This window comes from Lissotriton vulgaris, chromosome 1_1, assembly GCF_964263255.1.
Source record: "Lissotriton vulgaris chromosome 1_1, aLisVul1.2, whole genome shotgun sequence".
In the NCBI taxonomy this organism is placed as follows: domain Eukaryota; kingdom Metazoa; phylum Chordata; class Amphibia; order Caudata; family Salamandridae; genus Lissotriton; species Lissotriton vulgaris.
In genome coordinates, this window is record NC_141685.1 from 828,181,631 (window position 1) to 828,194,923 (window position 13,293).

Sequence of the window (13,293 nt, forward strand, 5' to 3'; positions counted from 1 at the left end):
GACCAGTCCACTGACTAAGGAGGAGTTCAGAAAGGTACAAATGCTAGGGCTCATTTTTTGTTTGATTTGCTTCCAATAGGAACCTGGGAATAGATCACTGGAGAAGCAGCCTTTTGCAATCGAGCTTAGTTATCAGATATGAGCTACAAATGTATAAGCGGTGGTGTGGGTTTTTAAATTGCAAGGATAGGCTATTCCTAGGCTAACCCCAGGTTTCATGAGGGGATGTTGTCCTTATCAGCAGCTGGTATTTTAACACGTTAACCGCTGAAAGCATATAGTTTGATGTCATTGATGATTTTATATGAGTAGTACAGTGTTTTAACTTTCCTTATTAGGTCATTATATTTGTGCAACTGTTTGATATACTTCCCTTTATCTGCAGAGTTACATCTGCTACACCATAAATATTCATGCTTTTACATGGGGTGTACCAGTTTCAGCCTGAATATTTATGACTTAATATTGTGGTTTGCTTTGGGCCAAAATCATCAAGGTTAGAATTGATATTGTCATAAAAAGCTTTGGCTAACTCTATTGGGTCCGTTCTGCTGTGCAGGTTTGGTTGGAGGCCATCATCAAATTGTATTTTTGCCCAATAGTGTCTAGGGAAATACAGAAACATATTCTGGTGGGTATAGTTTCTTTGTTGTTGGGCTTCCATTTCTTATGTGTTTTCAGATGATGGATAATAAACAACTGTTAACGGTACCCATAGTCCCTCACTTTTAGTCTGTTACAAATAGGATTAGACCATGTCATCAGGGAAAACACTATTGCATATTTTTCTAAGAAAATATACATTGATGACAATGCAAGCTGTAAAGTTAGACATGAAATACAACAAGAATGTGATAACTGAAACATGCTTGATGAAATTTCGTCAATGTCTTAACATGGTTATGTTTACACCAGTCACAAATCATGTCAAACTCCTCATTTTGAATATTTTGTGTGGATGGCCAAGGAAACTGATTCAAGTAGGTCAATGGGTGTGATGAACTATGAGTCTTCTACTAAAGTCTTAAACAATGTTCTGCAAAGGAGTTTTATATAGAAGCTGGACAGGCTTGGTGTAGAAGCAAAGTCGGACTCTCTGGATGGCAATTTGGACCCACCATGCTCCTATTTGAACATGGCACAAAGGTCTTTTCCAGGGTTGGTATGCCTGAGGGGAAACATCCTTTATGACGCAACTTTTACCACGCAGTGCCTTTACAACGCAGGTTTTTTAACGCAAGTCATTACAACGAATTGCGCTGGGGGGCGCTGTAGGATAGGTAATAGTTTAATTTACTATCCAACACCTTCCCTACTATCCACAGGGACTGGAGTTGAAATAGTAAATTAAATTATTCTCTATCCAGCACCCCCCAACACAAGTCGTTGTAACGACTTGCGTTGAAAAACCTGCGTTGTAAAGGCATGCGTGGTAAAAGCATGCGTTGTAACAACGTACATCCATGCCTGAGGGAAAGGAATAAAATAACATACCAATAAAAAACCCAGGAAAATGGTTCAGAAAGGTGAAATCCAAGGATCAATTCACCTCTTTCCAAAATGATGTATTTATGGCATAGGAAACCAGAATGTGTCCCTATATAGGGACACACCGTGCATGAGTTTTAAAACTATCTGCTGGTACAATCTACAAGCATATGTGTGCATACTTTTCAGATATGTGTAAAAATACAAAGTGCCTCATTGCAGTGTCAAAAAAGTGGCAAGGGACCAAGAGTGGACATTTGAGGCACAATCAGAAAGTTGTAACCACATTTGCTTTAAAAAAATTCTGAGGAAAGCACCTAACGCACACACACAATTTTTTGCAGAGGTACCAATAAACGCAGTGTCCTAAAACGTGTGTGGAAAGGCAAGACTTGAAGGGTCAAATAATATTTAAAGAGCAAATTGTAAAGTTAAAATATGCATTAATTATATATTGTAGTGATCTTTGGATTAGGAAACTAGTAATAACTCACCAATGCACACTAAAGCTGTGATGTGTCTGCATGTAATGTAGCAATGTATATATAACGCATTAGTAGTCAGCAATGCACATCCATACATGCCAACATTTCAAAAGAGGAAAGTGTGGGATTTAAAAAAAAGTAATCATGAGAATATATTTTCCCCCATTTACTTTTGAAGCACAGGCAATTTCAGGTGGGAGAAAGTTAACCTGAAGCCTTTTTTGGCCGTATACATCGGGAGTCTCCCTCCTGAATCGGGTTTATAGGCATGTACGCATGTGCATTAACAAATACTTGTGTCTGTTGCATTAGCCTAAGTTTTGTTTGTACTTTACCTAAGTTATGACGTTTCTATTGACCGCTGGGATTTGTTCCTTTGATGTCAATTGTTAAATTACGAATATTTTATTTCCAATACTTTTTATTGAGATATTTACAAGGTACAGTAAAGTTTATTTTCCTATAAATTGTCTTAAATACATATGTTTACCGTGAATGGCGTTCATTTTGAAATGAAGTAAACGAGCTTGTAGACAACAAAGGATGATTTAATCTGAATACATCTGACCTTCATTTTAAAAAAAAGTGTCTTTTCATGGGGTCTTGGTTAGCAAGTCTGCCCTGCATTTTGTGCTGTGCACGTAACCGACGCGAGATGCATTAATTCGCATGTGACCTCTAGTATGAAATCAAACTGCTTCCGGGTCTGAAGAAGGTGGCAGAGTTGTTTTTGGGAAAATAGTTTCCCTTCACTAACTGAATAAAAGGGGCATCTCACAAAGAAACTTGTGCTCGTGTCGCTAGTGTCCCTGGAAGACAACCAGCATCACTGACGCGCTTTGCCCAACACTGCACTTTAAACCTATTTCTATTATTTATGGCCTTCACCGCCCTATCATTTAACGCTGTCTTATTATAGATTGCTATCACTTTTTCCTCCATGCGCCACTTTGCCTCATCCATATTTTTCATTTCTCCTTCAACTTTCCTCAAAATACTGCTGAACACCGAGCAATATTTTAACGAGATAGTGCCGCATCTGTGATGAAAATCCTTAATAGACTAACAAATGTATTGCAAGATTAATCTTGCTCCCTGGGATAAAAGCTTTCCTTTTGGAAATTGTGAATTTCATTTCCTCAATAAAGCACGTCCCTAAATGAAAGTTTTAGAAAAGCCCCTTTTCATTATATTTCTTTTTATTGTGATGCAAATCAAAGGCTCGCATTTCATTTATCTGGCGGAGTGCTGCAGCTGGGGCTGTCATTATCCCTTTTTTATGATGGATGGCGCGCTCCTCGCGGTCGCCGGCGTACATTTCGGAGCCATAATAACATCTAGTGGCTACTGGTGAGGGCAGTCTGCGCAAGATTCCCAAGGAGCTTACACGGGTAAACAGTTCCCTGCCTGGCACCAGTTCTCTGTGGGCTACTGCTCCACGCGATTGGCATTGCTAAATATGCAATGAAGTACTCAGTATTTCATCCTGAACTTACTTAGAGGGAACAATGGAAGCAAAATGCCCCGTAAAACTCGTTGGGGCTTATTTACAAGAAACGGACGCATCTGTCAGTTTCCCAGTTAAGCGTGTGAAACCCTTGCACACCATGGATGCGCCGTATTTACAATACAGTGCACTATGGCGCAAGGATTGACAGATCATCTGAAATATTGTCGCATGTGTCGGACCAAAAGTCACGCGTTGCTGGAGTAGTGCAACTCAGCAATGCATGGGGAGGACTATTCCTAATATACTGCGTCACTCCCTACGCCTGCTCCAAGCAGGCATAGGGTTTTCACACAGTGGCGTCCTAGAAGTGGCCCAGTGAAATCTTGTAGATTTCACTGCGCTACTTCTACGAGGCTTCTCTTTACATTGAATTTGCACAAACAGTAGCCTTCAAGAGGGATGCACTATAGAAATAGATCAACCTCGTGACCCCCAGTTCCGCCATTACAGGAAATTTGAATAAAATGCACATGGAAGGGGGCGTGGCTTGTGCGCCATCTGTAGAGGACGTCTTTCCCGTGAGCTCCGCTACAGACTGATCCGCGGATGCCGTGAGGATCCTTCCTGCCGTTTTTCGGACGGTTTTTCTGGTCTACAGCAGTGTCGGAAGGCGGACAGTCTACAATGAAGCACTTGTGCAGTCTCTACGAGCGACATTTCACCGAATACTTACAGCGGTAATTTTTCTCTATCCTCTCATCACGGACGGCCGCCATTTTGTTTGCCGATCGCGTGAATGTCTCTCTCCGCCGTTTCTTCAGTCCCTCTTTCTCCATTCCAGCATTAGCTCATTTTGGACATAATATTATGGTGCTGCTCTCTTTTACAGACTACTCAGAGTTTCTTTTTACTTTGTGCACTATTGAATACTACTGCTAACCTGCTCCTCCGAGGGAAAACGGCCGCCATTTTGAGTCTCCTGAATGCGGTGTTTTCTACTTCTAAATGAAAGCTTTTTGGTGATTGCTTCACCGTCTTTTCGTGGCACTCGCTCTACTGGTCTCCCATGATCACCTGCCTCCTGCATTCTGATAATACTGCGACTATACTTACCACTACAAGTCTTACTGTGTTCCGACTTTTATTATATATTTTCCTCCAGTCCGACATCTTCTAAAGTGCTGTGCTATACCATCTTGTCCATGGACTGGTCTTGGTTGATGCCTCTCCTATGGTGCTGTGTGGCGTTTTTTGAATTAGCACTGACGTGAAGTGCGTTTTCTTGGTGGTTCCTTTTTTTTCGCCTCATCTTTGCCACACACTGTGTGCCCCTATTATCATCGTGCATCTCTAAGCCAGTTCAAATACCACAGTTTCACTGGACTCTGCTTCTTACGGTGGTACATATTTTACTTCATATCTGCTTTTGGTGTTCTCAACCATGGCAAATGTATCTACCTCGCCGAAAATGTCACAGACCGGAACCAAACCTAAAAGGCCTAAAAATGACCCGCCCTCCCCCATTAACTCTTCGACTAATCCTGTACTGGACTCCATCCTTGAAGAGGTGCATGGTCTTCAACCTTTTATGTCTGTTACTAATGCTAAACTTCAACAGATTGAGGAGCGCTGGGTGGTTATGGAAAATAAAGTTTTGAACGTAGAACAGCGTGTCAGCGACATCCAAGACCTCTCAACTAAGATTCCATTACTGGAACAAGAGATCCATAAGCTCAAACTTCACACCGAGGATTTGGAAAATCGGAATCGACGAAATAATCTACGCGTTTATGGTGTTCCAGAAAATTTGGAGGGTGTTGACATGGTCTCCTTTATTCGGAAATTTCTTCAGGAACTTTTGGAGCTCCAACCATCGTCACATCCTCTCAACATCCAAAGAGCGCACCGTCTTGGCCGTATCAATTCCAATTCCTCCAAACCACGTGGCATCATCATGCTGTTCTTGGAATTCACAGAGTTAATGGCTGTCCTGAAGGCTGCCAGGGCCAAACGTCGTCTCCAGTGGTCTGGTCATAACATTTTTATTTCACAGGATCTTTCATCTGCTACGAATGCTCGGCGCAAGGAATTCTTGAATCTTCGTCCCATGATGCGACAGCTGAACATTCAATATGGAATCCTACATCCCTGCTTCTGCAAGATCACACACAATGGGCGTACCAGATCCTATGATGATCCGCTGAATCTTCGCGATTATCTTCTGAGTGTCTCTCCTTCTACAATGGACACTGCTAGCTAATGCTTCTATGTATTTCTTTGTTTTCCCTTTTTATTGTCACTATTCTATTCTATCTGACCTCTGTTAATGTGCCTTCCTTATCTATTTTCTTGAGATACTTCCCTCACATCCTTGTGTCTTTCCTTCTACTATTGTCCGTCTCTTGACTGCTCGTAGGTCGAGTTCTCTCTCTGGTGTACCCTCGCCTTATATGTTTTGGTTGCTCTCTTTTTCTCAGATCAAGCCTTCGTGCCTTGATCTGTTCACTCTTTTTCTTTCTGTTCTTACCTATCTTTCTTCTTTTTCTCTCTTCTCTCTTTCTCTTTGCTATTTTTTTCCTAAGTGGTCTCTACTTTTATCTCTATTCTTACAATTATTGTTTCCTCGTTTTTTGACTCTTGTTGGTTCTGTTATTGTGAACGTCTTAAGAATCCACTGTTTAACTGGTATTTTATGTCTTTCCTTTTGTAGTGATCTCCTTGCCATGTGTCGCTTCCATTTGTCGCCCATCCTCCCCTCCTCCCACCATGTGTAATTTTGTCTCTTGGAATGTGCGAGGTCTTGGTCATCCTGTCAAGCGTCAGAAGGTATTGTCTCACTTAACCAAATTTCATTCATAGGTTGCTTTTCTTCAAGAAACACATTGCTCGGATGTTGAATCACTTAAGCTTAAGAGACATTGGGTGGGTCAGGTTGTATTTTCTCCTGCTGTTCACAAAAAGGGAGGGGTTGCTATATTGTTTCAGAAAGCTTTAAATGTTCAGATTATTTCCTCTCAAAATGATGATGAAGGACGTTGGGTAATGGCTAAGGTTGTTATACACAACAAGACGATGGTTTTGCTGAACATATATGGCCCTGTTTGCCCAGACCCAAAATTTTGGAAAGATATCAAAGTTCTCATTGCATCCATAGATTGCCCTGATTTTATTGTAGCTGGCGATTTTAACAAATGGTTAGACCCTTTTTCAGACCGATTGTCCTCTAGTAAATTTCAGCCTGACAAATCTCATAAGAGTTTTCAATCTGCCATTGCCTCGAGTCCTTTATATGATTCCTGGAAAATGTGTAACCCTGATTTATTAGAATATACTTTTTTTTCTAATGTTCATCACACACGCTCGAGAATTGATTATATTATGATTAGTAAGTCTCTTCTGTCCTCCATTCAAAAATCTGTTATTGGCTCTATTTTTATCTCCGACCATGCTCCTGTCTACACTACCCGAGAACTTTCCCTTACCCCCCCCTAAATTTAGTCGCTGGAAATTTAATTCTTTTCTTTTATCTGATGCCACTTTCATGAAAAAAAGTACAGAGTTTTTCAATGAATACTTTTCCTTTAATAAGCCCTCAGATACCTCAATTCCCATCACCTGGGATGCTCTTAAGGCTTCTTTTCGAGCTTTTACTATTTCATATGTTTCTACAAAAAAGAAGCTTAATAGACAAAAGTATGAAGATCAGCTTAAACAGATTAAAACCCTTGAACACATATATTTTACTTCTAAATCCTCCTCTGCCCTTCAAGACTTGATTCTCGCCAAAACAGACCTTAACAAAATCATCACTAATGAAGCTTGTCACACCCTCCTTAAAATAAAATCTAAATTCCATGGTGGCCAGAACAAAGCAGGGAAAATGCTGGCCAATTATTTGAAAATAAAGTCAGAGCGCAAAGCTGTTGGCCCAATCTTTAATGATTCTCTTAATAAATTGGTTACCTCTGATGAAGACAATGCTGAAGTATTTCACAACTATTACCAAGCCCTATACTCTGATGAGACACACCCTTCTGATGCAAACTTAATGACATTTTTTGAAGGCCTTCCTCCCCCTCCTTCCCTCCCGGTGGACTTCTCTCACTTGGAACGTGAAATTACTCTCCAGGAAATTACTACAGCCATCCACTCTCTCAAAAAAATCAAAAGCCCCTGGTCCCGACGGTCTGCCTGTCGAGTTTTATTCCTCCTTCCATTCCTTTTTTGCCCCTAAACTCCTTCAGTTATTTAATTCTTTTATTTCAGAAGCTAAGGCCTCTGGGTCCTTTTTAGATGCTCTTATTGTCATTATCCCCAAACCTGACAAGGATCACTCACAATGCAAAAACTATCGCCCCATATCTTTGATCAATTATGATTTTAAGATTTTTGCTAAAATCCTTGCCTCTCGCCTTGATTTCATTATCCCTCGCTTAATCAAAACAGGTCAGGTGGGTTTTTGTAAGGGCAGACTTGCTGCTGATAATGCTCGCCTTTTTTCGAATGTCATTGCTCATAGTAAAAATGTCGAAGCCCCCTTGGCAGCCCTTTCCCTAGATGCTGAGAAAGCCTTCGATCGTATTAATTGGCAATTTATGTTCCGTACCCTCAAAGGGTTCGGTTTTGGTCCAACTTTTATATCCTTGGTTAAGCTCCTTTACTCCTCCCCCCGTGCCAGCATTTTTGTTAACAACCAATTTTCCAGATTCTTTTCATTGACCAGAGGCACAAGACAAGGTTGTCCCCTTTCCCCTTTGTTATTTATTTTATGTCTTGAGCCCTTTCTAGAACGTATTCGTTCCAATCCTGCTATTACTGGTATAAAATTTTCCTCTGTTGAAACTAAATTATCTGCGTATGCGGATGATGTCCTCATTTACATGTCTAATCCGGAATCCTCCCTTCCACCTTTTTTAAATGAAGTTCAGTTGTATTCCTCCATATCAGGTTATAAACTTAATCTATCCAAAACGGAAGTCCTCCCCCTTAACTCAATATGTTTTCAATACATGTTTAATAACACTGATTTTGCATGGTGCCCATCTAAAATTAAGTACCTTGGTATATGGTTTTCTTCCTCTCTAAAGGATACCCTTAAATTAACCTTTGATTCACTGACTAGCAAAATTCCATCTCTTTTTCAAATTTGGTCCCCCCTATTTCTATCATGGTGGGGTAGATTGGACACCATCAAAATTATGATCACCCCACATGTTTTGTACACAGTTTCTATGCTCCCTTTCAAAATTCCCAAATCCTATTTTTCTCGTATTAATTCTCTATGTACAAAATTTCTGTGGAATAATAAACATCCCCGCATTGGTTTGCATAAGTTGATCCGACCTAAAAATGAAGGTGGTGTTCGATTCCCTGACTTTAACTCATACCACTCTGCCTTTTTGATCAAACAATCCTTCTCCTTGGCTTTTGACTTCATTGACACTCCTGTCCCTAAGTGGGTTCTTTTGGAACGCTCTCTTCTGAAAGATTTCTCCTTTCAACATATTACCTTTATGTCAAATTGTACCTTTCTATCCAAATATCCCATTTTGAAATATTCCCATTCTCTATTACAAACTGTCTACCCTTTCCCCTCTCCAATGTTTTTTATCCTCTGTGGTTTGGTACAACAAATTTCTTAGATATAAAGGTAAATAGTTCTACTTTAAACACTGGAAGGAAAAGGATATACTGTTTGTACATCAATTTTTTCTTGACTCCTCTCTTATTTCCTTTCCAGTATTACAAAACATGTTTCATTTACCTTCAACATTTCTCTCTAAATATACTATTATAACATCTGCTATTCAATCTCACTTGTCTTCCCTATCTTCTTCTTCCGTGTCTTTCTCTTTTTTCACTCCTGTCTCTCCACTTTATCCTTTATTTTCTACTCAACTCCCTAAAGCTGCTCTTGTATATTCAATTTTATTATCCAATACCTCTGATCGCTCCAAATCTACTGTAGAGACTGCTTGGGAGACTGATCTTGATGTCTCCCTCGAGATTGCAATGTGGGATCGGTTATGGTCCAAGATTTTTAAAGTCTCTATTGCTGCACGCATTACCCAATCCTTACTCTTTATATATCATAGAGTTGTTATTACCCCGGTTAGTATTCATACATTTTCTCATGCCTCTTCTCCTTTATGTTGGTCTTGTTCCAAAGTTCCAGGCACTCTAAAACACCAACTATACGATTGTTCCCCTGTTTTATCTTTTTGGACTAATGTTTGGAATATTTGCATGAAAATGTTATCTCTCTCTTCCCCATTATCTTTTTTGCACATATTTTTAGGTTCTTTATCTGATGATATTAATATTGTTACACCCTCTTCTGCTAAATTATTGGACCTATTTATTGCTATTGCACTTAAAGTTATTTTATCGTGTTGGAAAGATAATTCTAAACTATCTGTCCACACATGGTGGAACTACATTTGTGATGAACACAGAATTTCTATTGCTTCCTCCACCTCTGTACCTCTAAAAATTAAATCCGATCTGTTATGGCTTCCCTTCACTTCATATCTTTCCTCTAATCCCTCTCCCTTAACACGTGCTATTACTCCCACATGATTCCTCTGGTTACCCTCTTTTTCTCTTCTCTCTCCCCTCTACTCTTTCCTTCTCTTTCGTTTTCTTCTTTCTTTCTCTTTCCTTCTTTCTTTCTCTCTTTCTCTCTCCCCCTTTTCCTCATAAAACTCCTCTGGACTGATGTCATTTGATATTATATTCATATGTACTTTTTTCTAACTTTTCATGACATGTTTTTTGTATTACTTTTCAATGCCTAATAAAAATTTCTTAAACAAAAAAAAAGAAATGCACGCGGAAGCACACTGGCTCCTCGTGTGCCCCAAGAACATCTTTGCCATGCTTGAGTGAAAATCCAATGGTCCAGCTATTCAACATCTTCCTGCCTCCAAGCACCAATTGCCCTGGTGCTTACTTTGTAGCAATATAAGTGGCTCTCCCCAAGACTGATCAGGAAGAGGGTGAGAGCTGACAAAAGGGTGGGGATGTTGAGCCAAACCTTTGTCCTCAAATGCAGCTCCCTGGCTCTGTATTGGGCCTGGCTCTGCCATTATGTTTTGTGTACAAAGAAGTGGCAATAATGGGGTGGTGATTGCTCATTAACGACTCCTTGAATTGTAGAGTAAAATGTAGATTTTTAATTAAATATCTCAACCACAAACTGCTTCTCCTCCAACCACCAGCTCCAACTGCCGCCCCTTCAACATTCCATCTCCTCTTGACGTTCCGGAGTGGGTGCAATAGCCACTGACCAAGGAGGCACGTCACACTACCATATTTTTTTACATTAGAATACAACAACATACACTTTCTATACCATTTGTTACTAAATCGTATTCCTAGTCATTGACAATATGATTACATTATAAATAATGTATCAACTTTATAAATGAACATAGAGATTTGTTTTAATGTAAAACCCCCTCATGTGAAACATGTGCAGCCTCTGAAATTGTAATAAAATAACACAAACAAACTGAAATATCTTAGTCAATATAGAAATTTAAGTGTCCTGCACATCTGCAAAAGCAAACTGAAATATCTTCGCTAATATCGTCATCTAAGTACCTTGGATGCAAACTGTCTTACTTCTTCTGGAAGACATCAAACTTTAATTTCTACCCTCAACATCCCTTTCACTTTCATCTCCACACTATACATTCCTCCCACTCTCACTGCATCTCCTCCTTTCTTTCTGTTCTGCCCTCCTGCCAGTATTAAACTAGAGGCAGGGACTCCAACCTTCCATCCATTATTCTAGATTCTTCCATCACTTGCTTTTACAGAATTTTAAAATATTTTCATCACTCTTATGGGCCTAGTGAACTTAGGCCAATTCTCACAGCCTACAGGAGCCTTTACCCGATCTTCCAGTGCACCTGCACACCCTTTACCTTGTTACTGTTATCAAAATCTCCGTTCTATTCATCTGCTTCTTTTGTTCATTTTTTATCCATTTCTCCACAGCAGCCCCGTCCATTTCTTTGAACAAAACTAAAAGGAGATTTGACTGTGGTGGAATGTCGCACCAATCAATAAGCAGTAATACGTTTTTGGATCATTTATATCCAATCCAATATATTTGCTTAACTCTGTCAATCAATCAACCAATCAATCAATATGTATTTGTAGAGAATGGTTATTCACCCTTAAGGGTACCCAGCTGCTATGCTGATGGGTTCAGTCGAAAAGCCAGGTCTTGATTCTCTTCTTGAATTCTGCCAGAGAGGGTGCTGACCAGAGGTGGTGGGGAGGTAGTTCCAGGACTTGGCAGCAAGGTAGGAGCAGGAACGGGCTTCACAGAAGCTTCAGTGGATGCATGGTGTCTGGGCGAGGGAGGCGGAGCAAAGGTCTCCGGAGTGTTGGTGGAAGTTCAGGCAGTGGCTGAAGTATGCAGGTCCTTGGTCGCTGAGGGCTTTGTAGGTGTGTGTCAGTATCTTGAATTGATATTTTTTTCCGGACAGGGAGCCAGTGGAGGTCTTGAGGTGGGGGATGATGTGGATCAATTTGGGCAGATTTAGGATTAGTCTGGCCACTTAATTCTTTATTTTCTGGTGTCTTTGCATGCGTTGGGAGGTGGTTCCTGCATACAGTTCATTGCCGTCATCCAGCTGGCTGTTGACTAGAGCTTGAGTGACAGTTTTCTTGTGCCGATTGGGAGCCATTTGAAGATTGTGGATTCTGACGATGTCCGCCAGGGGCATCATGTATGTGTTGTAAAGGGTGAGGCTGAGGGTTGAACCATGAGAGATGCTGCAGATGGTGCTCTTTGCTTCCAAGGCAAAGGATGGAGGCCAGATTCTCTGGGTTCAACTTGTGAGGAAGAATATGCTCCATCTAAGAGCATCACCCTATATCCTGATGTGGTAAAGACTCTTAATGAGTGTGTAATGGGATATGGTGCTAAAAGCTGCTGAGAGATCAAGGAGGATCAGAGCCGCTGATTCTCCCTGGTCTAGGAAGTCACAGATGTCAGCAGTGGCAGCAATTAGGGCAGTCTCAGTGCTGTGGTTGGTGCACAAACTGGATTGAAAGGTGTTGAACAAGTGGTTTTTCTCCAGGTGTTCAGTGAGCTGATAGTTGAAGGCCTTCTCAAGAACTATGTAGAGGAATGGAAGCAGCAAGATGGGGTAGTAGTTCTTGAGTATGCTGGGTTCGGCAGAGGGTTTCTTGAGGAGGGGTTTGACTTCTGCATGTTTTCATGAGTTGGGGAAGGTGGCTCTGGTGATGGATGCATTGAGAATGATGGTGCGTTGCCAACTGATTTCTTTGCTTCTTAGGTTGAAGAGGCGGTGGGGGCAAGGGTCCATGGGTACTCCTGATTGTATGGAGTTCATGATGGCTGTTGTGTTCTGGGTGGTGAGCTGATGGTAAGGGGAGGCGTCGTTTGTGTGGGGAGGCTGTTGAAGTCGGCGTGTTGGTGTTCGAGGTTCCTGTAGATGGCGGATATCTTGTTGTGAAAATAGTTTGCTAGTGTGTCGCAGAGTTCCAGGGAAGGGGATATAGTGTTCCCGGTGGCTCCCAGGCAGGAGGACACCCTGTCGATGCTGAAGAGTTCCTTGATATGGTTGGTGTGTGCTGCAGTGTGGTTTATCGGACTTCTTTTTTCATGTCTTTGAGGCATTGGTGGTATGTGGTGAGGGCTGATTTGAAGGAGACTCAGTGTGTGGGGTCCCTGCTGGTGTGCCATCTTCTCGTCAATCTTTTGCAGCTGCGTTTCATTATCCTGAGTTCTGATGTGTACCAGATTGCTTGTTTGCTGCATCTGCTGGTCTTGGCTGGCTTGATGGGGCAACTTTGTTGGTGCAGTCGATTATCCAGGTGGGCAAGTTT